At 38.1% G+C, this 12,974-nt stretch overlaps 1 long non-coding RNA gene across 1 annotated transcript; it reads left to right on the forward strand.

The window, feature by feature from the left end:
* Nucleotides 1–6,426: 6,426 nt before the first annotated feature.
* On the forward strand, nt 6,427–9,917 carry LOC116051092. The gene is made up of 2 exons (XR_004105265.2): nt 6,427–6,688; nt 9,377–9,917. It is a non-coding gene; the product is annotated as an uncharacterized LOC116051092 (long non-coding RNA).
* Nucleotides 9,918–12,974: the final 3,057 nt, after the last annotated feature.

Here is a 12,974-nt window from a genome sequence, read left to right on the forward strand (position 1 = left end):
TATATTTGGAATACATATGCCATGGGTCATATACAATAATACTTGCTACATTTTACAAACAGGAATTAGCTACATGATAATGCATTAGGTATGGTCCCTGGAAGGAAGAGAAAATAGCTGCAGGAGCAAAGGCTGCATGCTTATGTATTTTTTTTTGCATTTTTTGGTACTCAAACCAACAATTAGCCTAAGCTACTGTACAGTCCTGATAGGACTTTTTATTATTAGTCATTAATCAGCTGAATGTGACAGGAAAGCTTCTTGGATGTATCCCAGAAAAGAGTCAGGATTGTGTGAGCTGAAGTCAGCCATCTGTGGCAGAATGTGCTTTTAAAGTATCAATCTCACTCAACGATTAATCAAACCAATGTCATTTTAAAAGGGAGTAGCAATGACTTGACACACAGCCTAAAACAACTCCCCGTCAAAAACTAACAAAGGAGCTTTAGATTGCAAAGATTTGTGCCAGGGCTAGTCATTCTAATCCAAAGTGAAAGTAAAACTGTATTCCCCCCTCATGCTTGAGCTGTCATCGCTAAGTGCAAGTAAATGTCCTAGCATATTCTTTACTATCTTAAAAATATATATATATATATATATATATTTTGAGCTGCATGTGTGTAGCTTTAAATCTCATAGTTTCCCTTAAGAATACACCTTCTGCATCTAAGAGATTCTTTGTGCTGTGCATCGTGCACCTTTTGTGGAGTCTGTAAAAACATTCTTGTGAATTCTGCAGGGTGGTGGGTGGTATATGCAGCACACAGTTGGCCCAAAGCACAGTGTTCCAGAGTCCACTATGTTGGACGGCCTTGAAACATTCTTTTGCAGTTGACTTAATAGCTTGTGTCTGTGTAGCTTGGAAACTTATCTGAAGAGTCAGTAGTCCTATACATCCAAAACCGTTGCAAGAGAGATATAAAGTTACTTGACAAGATAGCTTAAATAAAGTAGAAGCTTCCTCTTCCATATTCCAATGGAGGACTGCGTAGTACAGAAGAACTGACAAGACGTGCACGTTTTGTTTGCTTCACAATGAGCTTAAGTGTCATCTCAGGTGTCCATGGTAATAGTGTTCAACATCTGGTAGCATGTGGTCACGGCAGACAGGATTGCTTTGGCTTTGCAAAGTTTTTTAGTCTCCTTTTTGCATTGTTTCTGCTCGTTTCTTCTTTGTCTCGTCGCTCTCCTCCTCTTCAACCTCACGTTGGGTTCTTTGGTCTAGTTAATAGTCAACACACAAACACAATTGTGTAACTTAGTGTTCAGTCCTTTTAACGAGTGGCGTTTGTCCCTATGATCTCATGAACATCAGTTAGGTATAATGCGTAATTATAATGTGATATGTTCTATAACTGCAATACACACATTATTGATGCATATTTATCCCTTACCATCCAGCATAAAGTGAAACAAGGATCACTGCACGCTCTGTCTAGAACAAATCAAAGTCCGACTTGTGACAACCCTGACTGAATACTATTCTGTCTATATGGGGTGTGATCAAAGTATAGTATGTTTGTTCAAATGCAAGCCTTAAAAAAAAGTTCAAAAACCATGTCACAGTGTGAGCCAGTATTTTCAGCCTGTACTGGTCTGGTAAAGCCTGGGGCCCTACCAAATGCCCTGGTTTGCTCCACTGTATGACTCAGACATCAACGGTGAGTCTGAATCATCAAATTTGATTCTGATCCAACACTGTTAAAAATGAAGTACAGGTTGATTAAACATATCCCATAAAAGTGTGGAAAGAAATACTAATTTAATTCCAACTTGTTTTATTTGTACTGCATCTCTTTGGATACATACAGATGTGGCATTTAAGTGTGACTCAGAAAGACAAAAAATTGAGGAACCAAGAAGCACCCAAATTACTGTGTTCATTTCTAGCCCCTGCTTTCAAACTGTCAAACACTCTTCATAAATGTTTTGTTCATTGCAGTGCACCAAGAAGCATAATGCAACCTCACCTTTTGCATGCACATTTTGTGCTGCAGCTTATCTCTGCCTATCACCAAGTAAACAAATAGTGTACAAATAGGTTCATGTTTGAATACACTGACACAGCCAACAGGCTATATAACCTCTCGCTGAGTCACCTACTATGTAGCTAAACGAAACACTACAGCTGCCAACATTCCACTGTCCTTGCCAGTTAAATGTGGCAATATCACACAGAGAAACCAAAGTGATCAGTTCCTTAAGTTAGTCACCTTACTCCTGCCCCTTCTAGTTTAATTATAAAACACTACATTTATGAAGAACATTCACATTTGTATGATTTGAACCAATTAATGTGCTTAGACTTACCGGTTTCTCAGAACAAGGGCAACGTAACGAGCCTAGGACAGCCCTGACCAGTCCATCTGTGTGGGGAATGCTTAAAGTCTTCATTTTGCAGGTTAGGAAGTGCAAGGGGCTCACAACATCCTGCAGAATAAAGATATGCAAGTCAACATTTGAGTCATAAGTACAGTGGTGCTCATAAGTTTATGAACCAATGCTAAAGTTGACTAAAAAGAGGAATAAAAAAAGAATCTTTTGGAAATTGATCTTAATGCCTTAATTAAGAGATTGGCATGGGGTACTTTCCATAAGATCATCTCTCAATGCAAATCAAACCATGCCAATCTCTAGGTATGGTGAAGGGTATGTGATGATGTGGGGCTATTTTAATTCCAAAGGCCAAGGGAACTTTATCAGGATGCATAGTATCCTGGATCCATGAAATAACTGCAGGACTTTAAAAATAATAATCTGCCTGCCTCTATGGGAATTTAACATAGGGGTGTACTTACTTATGCCCCCTGTATTTTAAGGAAGAACATTTATTTATTTACAATACATTATTCATTTACAAAGAAAACTGGTGTCCTTAAAGGTTGGAATTTTCCAAAAAAATGTTAATTAAGGCTTAATTTCCAAAGGATTATTTTTTTATTCCTCTTTTTAGTAAATTTTAGCATGGGTTCATTAACTTATGAGCACCACTGTATACACCCTCAGTGACCACAAAGATTGAGACCTGTGTCAGTAGCACAGCCAACCACCTTTGGCCTAGATAACAGCTGCTATCCATCATGATGGTTGTACAACAGCTGACTGTGCAGAAAATTGTGCTTCACGCAGTTGGCCAAATGATGGGTGGGTGCTCCTTTCAGCAAATCTTTCACAAAAGTGTAGAATGAGAATGATATCTGGTTTCTGGTAGTCTGGTCAATAATGTCATTTTACCAGAATTTTCACAAAGCAATCCCCAAACATATATTGAACGGTGACAGTAAGCTTGGTGGAATTGCCTCTTGTCATGACTTTTATGAATCTATTCATGTGTAAAGAAGTTGTGGAAATAGAGTTGCTGCTGTTGCATATAGGTGTGTATGCAGATACCAAATGAAGAGCAGGAGCAGGTTTAATGGTCACTTAAGTGTACATTTTTGATCATATTTTAACCACACAAGCATTAATAAATTATATACCAAAAAAAGGAAAAGACATACATTAAAAATACATTTTACTTACTACAGAATAATCATTAATTACCGCGTTGTCTGGCGTGCAGTTGCGTAGCTTGTGTTTCAGTGCTGGGCAGGATGTGTTTTGCAGCACGGTTGCGATAATTCCATCCTTGAATTAATGAAAGCATTACAGTGGTAAATATTAGTAAGATAAATGAAGATTTTTATAGAAGAGGTCAGCTAGTTTTAAGTGTAAGCTTTTGTTAATTATGTTTGAGGAAAAAGATGTTATTGCCTTCAAAGCATGTTTTTAGGTCAATTTAGGTCATTTTGAACATTGTGACACTTTATATTTACAATTTAAGCTTAAGTGTCCCCATCCAGGAAACAATTGTTTAAAAGTCAATAAATACACATAATGGTTCCACTGTAATATTTGAACAACTGCCTGAACTTTGAATAATCTACAATGACTTTCCAAAGACCACTGATTCAGTTCCTGACACTGCCAGAAACTGTGAGCTGGCAGCTGTGGGCTTTCTGAGGAATTAGAGATATTTATCGGATATTGTCATCTTTCCCCTGCAAGTGTCTTTTTTTTCGGATAAAACATGTTCAAACCAGCATAATTCCTTGTTTTGCTTTAGTTCCCTTGTTTGACTGGCCGCACCTTTCGTAACCGATACCTTTAATAATATTTTTTTTTTAAATTGAAGGAAGAGGGGAAGGTTCATCTGACTGATTGAATGTACAAAAAGTGGTTGACATCTAATACCTAGTATCTTGTTGCAGTTGCTTTTGCGCGATCCACAACTCCAGTGTCACAGCAGTTTATTAAAGCACTACTCTAACTTGTCTGATTCTCTTTACAGTATTTCCATCTCCTCCCTGGTGATTAGATTTTATAAGATAAATAATTAAAGGATTATGACTGTGTTAGAAAAGTTATGCTTGCTATACTCTTTGCTTACTTTTAGTGTTAAACTATTTGCATGAAGTCTGTGTGCAACTATTTCTGTTTCTCATGAGCTAATGAGAGCCACTGACTTTGTGAAAATCACAGAATGCACACATGGAGGAGACGCCAGGCCTGACCAGTGATAAGAAGACAGTATCTCTTTGTAATATTACCCCCTTTTCCTTAGAAAAAGCTGCTGTTAAAGACTATCGTCAGTCATTTTCTGTACTTATGCTGAAGTGCTGTAAACTGACTCTACTTGCTGCAAGTAAACAAACTTTTAAGAGAACTCCAGTGATTTTGTCCATTCTTTGATAAACAATTATTTAATGAATTAACAGACTGTTACCTGGGTTCAACTTATCAGTGTCTACAACATATTGTAAAGTCGATCTATTCTGTGCTGAAAGACTGCGATGCATCCATTCTACATTAGATGGGATTGGTTCCTTGAGCTGTCATTTCCTGGCTGTAATGCTGGAAGACAACAGCCCTTGTGTACAGCATTGTAGAATAAATAATTGTTGTCTTACTTACTGCGTCATTTAGATGAGTTTCCACGAATAACCAATCGTCTCTAACTTCTTTGAGAGGCCTTTTGCTGTCACAAGACAGAGATAGAGGTAGAAGCAGAAGAGCAAGGAGACTGATACAGAGAAGAGGCTGAGAGTTCATGGTCGCCGTGTGAGGGATACAGGGAGAGCGGGAGACAGAGAGGTCAGTCAACTAATCAAAAACATGTTACATGTAATACAGTTGAACATTTATCATGTAATTAACCGCAACAACACTCGGCCCTAATCATTCATTCATTTTCGCACAGCTTTGTTCCTGTGCCCTGCATAGCTGCATGTTCAGAGCAATCTAATTCTCACACTTTTGCTGGGGCAGTTCTCATTTTATTTTATGATATAGACCTGTAAAACCGCTAAAGGGAAATTATACTATTTTTCATTTTGTCAAGGAACACAAATTATCATTTGTGTGACCTTGCACTTCATTTTAAAACCACAACATATCTGCTACCATCATTATAAACTTCTAAGAGGCAGAACAATAGCCTAGAGTGGAGATCTTCAACAGGTGGTCCGGGACCCCTAGGGGGTCCTCAGAGTCACTGCAGAAAGTTTTTTTTCAAAAATGAAAACGTCTAAACATAATTCCCACATATTATTAGCAAATGTAAATCCCCACTGCCAGGCTTACTGGCCTATAGGTAAGGTAGTCACTAAGGTAGCCATCCCCAGACACAGTTCATCCTAAGGATTCACTGTGCCATGTGCCCATATATAATATTTAAAAGTGATTTGTTGTTTTTTTTAAATCATGCCGACAATTAATAGCTTAGTTTTCTATGCGCTAAACAGGTATGTATAAAGGACTTAGGTCACCCTTCACCTTATTGTAGGCCCAGTTTAAAATACAACTTAATTTTATACTATAGGCCTATATGTAGTAGGGGGTCCCTGCTCTGTCTCCTTGGCTTAAAAAACCTTGAAGACCCCTGGCCTAGAGAATGGCATAATGCCACATGTAAATCTAGTTATGGAAAGTACATTAATTTAAGTACAGTTATGAGGTAGCCTACTGTGCTTGTACTTAAGTTTTTTATAATAATAATAATAAATTATAATAATAAATTATACTTAAAACTTTACTAGCCTACATCTCAGACTATATGATAGCTTTACAGATTAATATTTAACAAACAAAACACTATATGATACTTGGTTATAGATAAACTACCCTACAGTTTCAAGTAATTGGAAACAGCCACACCTTGACCAACCACACGATTATAATGCTGCTTACACGTGATTGCATCAGCAATTTAAATCCAATATTAGTCTAATATAACACTTTCTGTTGGCTCATTATAACTATTTTTTTTTTTTTTTTTTACATTTTTAATAGCCTACTTCTCACCCAAGTTAAGTTTCCCAAAACGCTGAATGCAGGACTTGCAATTTAGTATTTATTTCATTTAGTCCTACTTTTATATAAATAAATAATCTGAATACCTAACCTGCTACCGGACGTAAACATGATTTATGTGGAATTTAAAAGCAGTCCTACCCATCTATCAATTCCTGTAAACCCGAAGCCAATTTCCGTAAATCCCAAACATTTTCAGTTTCCTTCTGACTGGCAGATGGGATGTTATTCACACGGAATTCCCCTGTTTGGAAAACAAAGCCCTCAACGTTCAGTAAATCAGCCAGTCACTCGGCGGAGAAGGCAAGGGGACAGATGCACGTGCAGCCAGCTCCCGGTAAGTATAGTTTAGAAAACGGATCATTCCATGGCAAACTTTGAATGTGTGCTTCGTCTTTCCCGCAAAAAAACGGACCTGACTTCGGCTTTAATTTGACTAGAGTTTGGTGTGTTTAATGTAATTTCATTCAGTGCGTCACCACTTGAGTCAACCGACACGCTCAGAACGCTTTCTGTACTTACCATTGGTCATTCTTCATTCATATTCAGGACCGAGTGGGAAAGTGACACTCTCTCGCGTGTCTTCATCGCTGCTCAGATGCTCAGTTTGTCTGCTTTACATTGTGAAACAGACGCAGTGGTCCTCTTAACTATTCCCGCCGGGTTCTGGTGGTATTTTGAGTGCAAGGATTGCAGTCCTTTCCCTACGTCCTGTGTAACGCTGCTGTGCAAGCGCAGCATGTGATTTTACTTCCGTCCTCACCAGCAGAGGTTTCACTTTACTCTCAGATGAAATAACGTGAAAATGACATTCAACGAGACAACATTGTTCGTTTGGATGGATGGTGAAAAACTGTATTTTAACCCTTAAGCGCTCCTGTGTGCTTCATACACATAAAAGGTTGGCCTATACTCTACTACAGGTGAACGTGTTCACATTATTGAGTGATGCTGTATAAACCCAATTAGAAGTGCCGCAGTATAGTTAAGTGCCTTGCTCAATTAGGGTAAGTCAAGTCATTCCATTCCCCTCCCAGAGTTTTAGTGCTGGTGGCCTGAGGGGAAAGCCTCTGGTCACACAAGCTCACCTCTGTAGACTTCTTCCTCATTCACTAATTGACAGTTTCATACATTCATTAGGCCTAATTTATTCTCCCTGACCACTACCATTCTTTGTGGGCTAGCAGGTAGTGAGTCAATCTACAGGATTTTATGGCTCTGAGTAGGTCAGTGATTTTATAACAGTATTTGTTATTTCATAATGTACAGTTGTGGTCATTGCATTTAAAAAAATGCAAATGAACACAGTCTTGTAATAAATAAAAATGCCCTGCACTGCTAAAAAGCTACACACATCATTAGGATGTAGTAGCAATGCAAGTTCTTATAAATGCAAGCACAACTGTGCATTTAATGAAAAGGAAATAGAAAGGTTTAATTGATCAAGAGGAAGCATGAAATTAGAAAAAAAAGACACAGGAAACCCGGTATAGTGTCAAAAAGTTGTTTCAATATTAAGCAGGACTAGGTTCGTAAATCCATCAACATCTCCGGGAAATTGTACTTATTGTCCACCTACTCCACCATGTTGACCTTACTAATGGAATGTGACCATGGCTATTAGGATCAGAGCCAGTGACCAATGGACCATTGATAATGGCTAGAAATAATTAGAAAAACATGTAATAACATTTTTGAGTAGTTTGGTCAATACAATGTACAGTCAAAATGCCAAAATGCTCATAAGAGCTCCAATTGTCAAAAGAATGTGAGATCTGATGTTTTATGTCATTCTAGAAACTCGTTTTTTACAAACTGTGAGTGAAGTGTACTGGCTGGATCCTGAAGTAAGCTCTCATTGTGTGTGATATACTGTACGTTATACAGCTTATTGACTGTCACTGATTTGTTCCACATTCTGCTAACTGAACTAAATGTCTGCATGGCCAAGAGGAGGTAGATAAGAATTGATGAAAAGTGATTACATAGGTTTGCCAGATCCTGTAAGAGCACATTTTCTTTAATCTTGACAGTGTGGTGGAATTTCCAGAAACACTTTGTTAGTAAGATTAGACAAGGTGAAAAGTTAGGTAACATCAGGTCACTCCTAGAGCAAAGGTCAGAGGCCGAGAAGATCTATTTGGCCCTACTCCATTGCTAAATCACACGTTACAGACAGCGACAAACACATACACCCGGACATAGCCTTTCCCCAGAGAGACATAGGATGAACTAGGCAAAACAACAAGATTTAGGTGAGCATCTGTGTTTGCAGTGCCTATGTTATGGCACCATTAATATCTTTGCATAGCCCAAACTTTACAGCTTTAGCAGGAACTAAATGCCTCATGGAAATACACAGATTCTCAGAGTTGGGATGGCACTACATGATACTACACTCTGGTTGAACTGTACTGCCCAATCCTAAATTTCCTCCAACAAGATTTTATTAAATGTTTCTGTGTAACTTATCAAAGTCTCCCAAACTTTGGTCACGTAACCAGAGTGGAGCTACTTCTGAGTTTTCCATAACAGATAGGAGCAAAGTAAAACATGTTCATATATGGGACATAAACTTAGCATAGTAGGTTATTAAAAACAGTGTTCTGAGAAGATTACAGGCTGTCCCTGCCAACTTTGTAACCACCCATGCAAACATCACTTCCTGCATATTCTGACTTGCTATGCAAATGAATCACATTATATAACCATATATATCACAGTTGTTGACAGCTAAGTGAAATCTGTTGACAGCTAAGTGAAAAAGTATAGTCCATCAACATTTCCAGGTTTCTGTTCAGATTTTTGCAACAGTTAGGGTACTACAAGTTTCAAACCGTATTGCTACAGCAATACACAGGTGCTGTCATTGAGCACGAGAGCAGAAAGCACATGTTTCGGATCTACACTCAATGTGACCTTCTTATGTGTGTGTGTGTGTGTGTGTGTGTGTGTGTGTGTGTGTGTGTGTGTGTGTGTGTGTGTGTGTGTGTGTGTGTGTGTGTGTGTGTGTTTGTGTGTACAGTGTTGGAGCCTGCAGTAATTAAAGACATCCATCAGATTATGACAGTGGTGTCTGGAAGCATTGCACTGTGGGACCCATAATGTGACCAGGGTAACCATGACAACTGCAATCAAACGCAGCGATGATGTTCCACATGAAGATTCCTCTCGTTTCCTGGTGCGTTATGACTCACTTACGAACTATGTGTGCGCTGTACTGAGACACAGAACATCAGAGGTGTTCAAATCGTTACATTTCCTTCACTTTGATTGTCGTTTGTTATGGTCTGAATGCTGCTGATGCAAACTTTCCCTCTGTTTCACCTGTTACTTTCCATTGTTTTGTATTCTACTGTAATGTTGAGGATTCATATCAAATCATTACTGTTTGTAATGGCCACCATTGACTTCAAGATGGGTGAGGTTTGCAATGTTCTGACAGGAATGTAGTCAAGTGTTTCTAACTCAAGTACATTGTGCATGCTGTACTGTGCATTGTCTATCTAGAGACACTGTGCATGACACCTACTGCACATAGGATAGTATTAAAACACTGGAATGTATTTGAAAGTGTAATTTAGCGCAGGTGCTTACAACTAGAGATGTTCCGATACCAGTATCGGTATCGTCTCCGATACTGCCTAAAACGCTGGTATTGGTATCGGGAAGTACTGGAGTTTATGCACCGATCCGATACCACGTAATAAAGCCCTAAAGAAAATCTACGTTAAAGTAGTTTATTTATGTTCTTTTTTCGTTATAACTGACTGTCAAACTGCATAATAAAAGAAAGTTCTGTGGCATTCATGTTTCACAAAGAGTTTAACCTGAGCCAGACCAACAACAAAGATAGAAATAACATCACATCCATACAGGGATAGTAGTATACAGTTGTTAAAACATAATAAAATATATGACACACTGGTATCGGATCAGTACTCGGTATCGGCCGATATGCAAGTTCAGTTATCAGAATCGGTATCGGGAAGCAAAAAATGGTATCGGACCATCTCTACTTACAACAAACTATCAAATGACAAATGTTAACATAACTTGTCCCTCTAAATAGGTTTAACATTTAACAAAACCTGAATAATGAATTAAAGCTGCCCTTAATATAGTAATGTTGTATTCTAATAATAATTAACTTTATTTATATGATATTTTTCTAGCCATAGACCGAGCAACAAGGAAAACAAAAGATAAAAAAAGAATTTTAACTCACAGTCATTTAATCCTTTGAGCAGAGTGATCCCTGTGCAGGACAATGCTCAAAATTCAAACTTCAAATTCTCCAACAATACTGCAGCTGAATTTAATTAATCTTAGGAATTTACAAGGGTTTGACAAAGACCTGTAGCTTTATAGGACAATAAGGAACAATAAGACGATAATAATTTCCTAATACCAGGTGAAAAGACTCCAGTGGTGAGGGAGCTGTTGATGACAGGTGAAAATGTTGGGAGGAAATGGAGTCTGTTTGCATCATAATTTTCTGTATTAGATCATTAAATGACCAGGCTAGTGTTTTGGCTTGTTTCAGCTCATTTACTACAAAGCATGCACACTTTACTGTAACATGCTGTGACCACGATATATTCATTTTTCCCCCCCTGGATTGTTCATTCTGGGAAGAGGCATCTGTGAGTAAGTAAAACTTAATTGATACGTCATTTTGGAATTTTTTTTTCAATTTTTTTTTCAAAGTTGTTGACCATTCCCAGTGAGTGAACATTTTGAAATTAAAACAACGAACCCTGAATTAATTTTCATCCCAAAGTATCTGTACCTGGATAAATTATTATATTATAATTATTGTAGAAAAAAGGCAGCATAATTGTAACTATATCGCTGCATATACATTTATTATTAATACTTAGTTATTTTCTTCAATAAATAATAGTTAATTGTTGAAAATTCTGCGTGTGTCTCCCTTCTTTGTTAGCCAGTGAGCCTGTCATAACACAGCTCTTATTATTATTATAATAAGGCTATATGCTAACTGGACCCTACTGTTGCATATTTGATCATTTCAGGAAATTGAAATATTTGAATAGTCTGTGACTTGTTACATATTATTTTATTCAGTTCCTTCTGTCACCTTTTGTAAGTGGTGTAAAGCGTTATTGATTCTTTCTCTATCTCTAGTGACAACTATTGATGAAGTGTTGCGACCGTTAATAGCAGATTAAATGTTTTTCATGTCAGCTGTGCACAAAATAAATATACATATAGACATTTAGTCATTTGTTCAATTTTGTTTTTGCAGCCAATGTTTTTTTTTTTTCACACACCCATGTACTGTATGCAGCTTACAGACAGATATGAGGGTGTGACTTTGAAATCCGGGAATAGTTTGTTGCTTAATAATCTTGACTGAAAACTACATCACTGAGACCATTTCCCGTAAACTGGGTTGCAACACATTTTATGAATGGGAAGGTTTTAACAAACGATTGGGGGGTGTGAATTAAAAAAAGGAAATAAAAAACAGGAATTTAAAAGTCTCTATTTCTCCTGTTTTCATCTTAGTGCAGAGTTCTTTGCATCGTTCACAATTTTGTTTCATTCAAATGTTAAACAGTGTGGAAGGCCTACAGGTGGATGGCCTACTTCCACTCACCCAACACCTGTGTATGTGAGGAATGAGCTCCAGCATAAAATAATATTTTTGACAATAGTGCACTCCTAACTTTGTTTTTGGCAACGACTTGGGAATGGATTTTTCCCTCGTTTCAACATGACAATGATCCCATGCACAAAGCCAGGTATATAAAAAAAACAATATTTTTCCCAGTTTCATGTTGAAGATCTTATCTGGTCTACACAGAGTGCTAACCTCAACCCCATCCAACACCTTTGGGGTGAATCACTGACTGCCAGCCAGGCCTCATTGGCCAACATCAGCGCACAGCCTCACCGATGCTCTTATGGTTGAATGGGAGGAAAACTCTGCAGCCAAAATCTGATGGAAATTCTTGGCAGAGGAGTGGAGGCTGTTATAGAATCTTATTAATGACTGGTTTTGGAATGAGTGTAACGTTGTGACATAGGCGTAATATACAGGGTGGATTGGGGGGCCCCCAATAATCCTTTGTGGGATTTTTCTGAAGTTTTTGTTGCCGTTTTGGACGTTTTTGTCACGTGTTCAATGTTTTTGTTGCTTTTTTCGTAGATTTTTGTCGTCTTTCTGGAGTTTTTTTTTTCAAACGTTTTTGTTGCTCCTTTCTGAGGTTTTGTTGCCTTTTTTGAGTTTGTTTTTTTTTTGGCGCTTTTTTCAACTGAGACATGTCCCGGGACCTCCCTAGATAGTTGGAGATCTCAACCCCCCCAATGTTGAACCCAAAGTTACACCCTTGCGTTGCGTTGTCCACATACACTCACTTTAGGTGTCTACAAACTAGTGTAGCTATTTTACCCTGACAGTTTACTTTAAAAGTATCCTCTGGGCTTTTCCATGCAGTTTGGTGTTTCACGCTCATTAAATAAAGCGTATGTAATGCTCTGGCAGCAAACTTTGGTAGAAGCCGATATATTTCCCACTTAAGAAAACTCCTGCCTAATTAGCCGGCTCATATGCCCTCCTGTGTTTACCTGCTCTCGCTGCACTGCACTCTAAT

Source organism: Sander lucioperca, chromosome 1, assembly GCF_008315115.2.
Source record: "Sander lucioperca isolate FBNREF2018 chromosome 1, SLUC_FBN_1.2, whole genome shotgun sequence".
NCBI lineage: Eukaryota > Metazoa > Chordata > Actinopteri > Perciformes > Percidae > Sander > Sander lucioperca.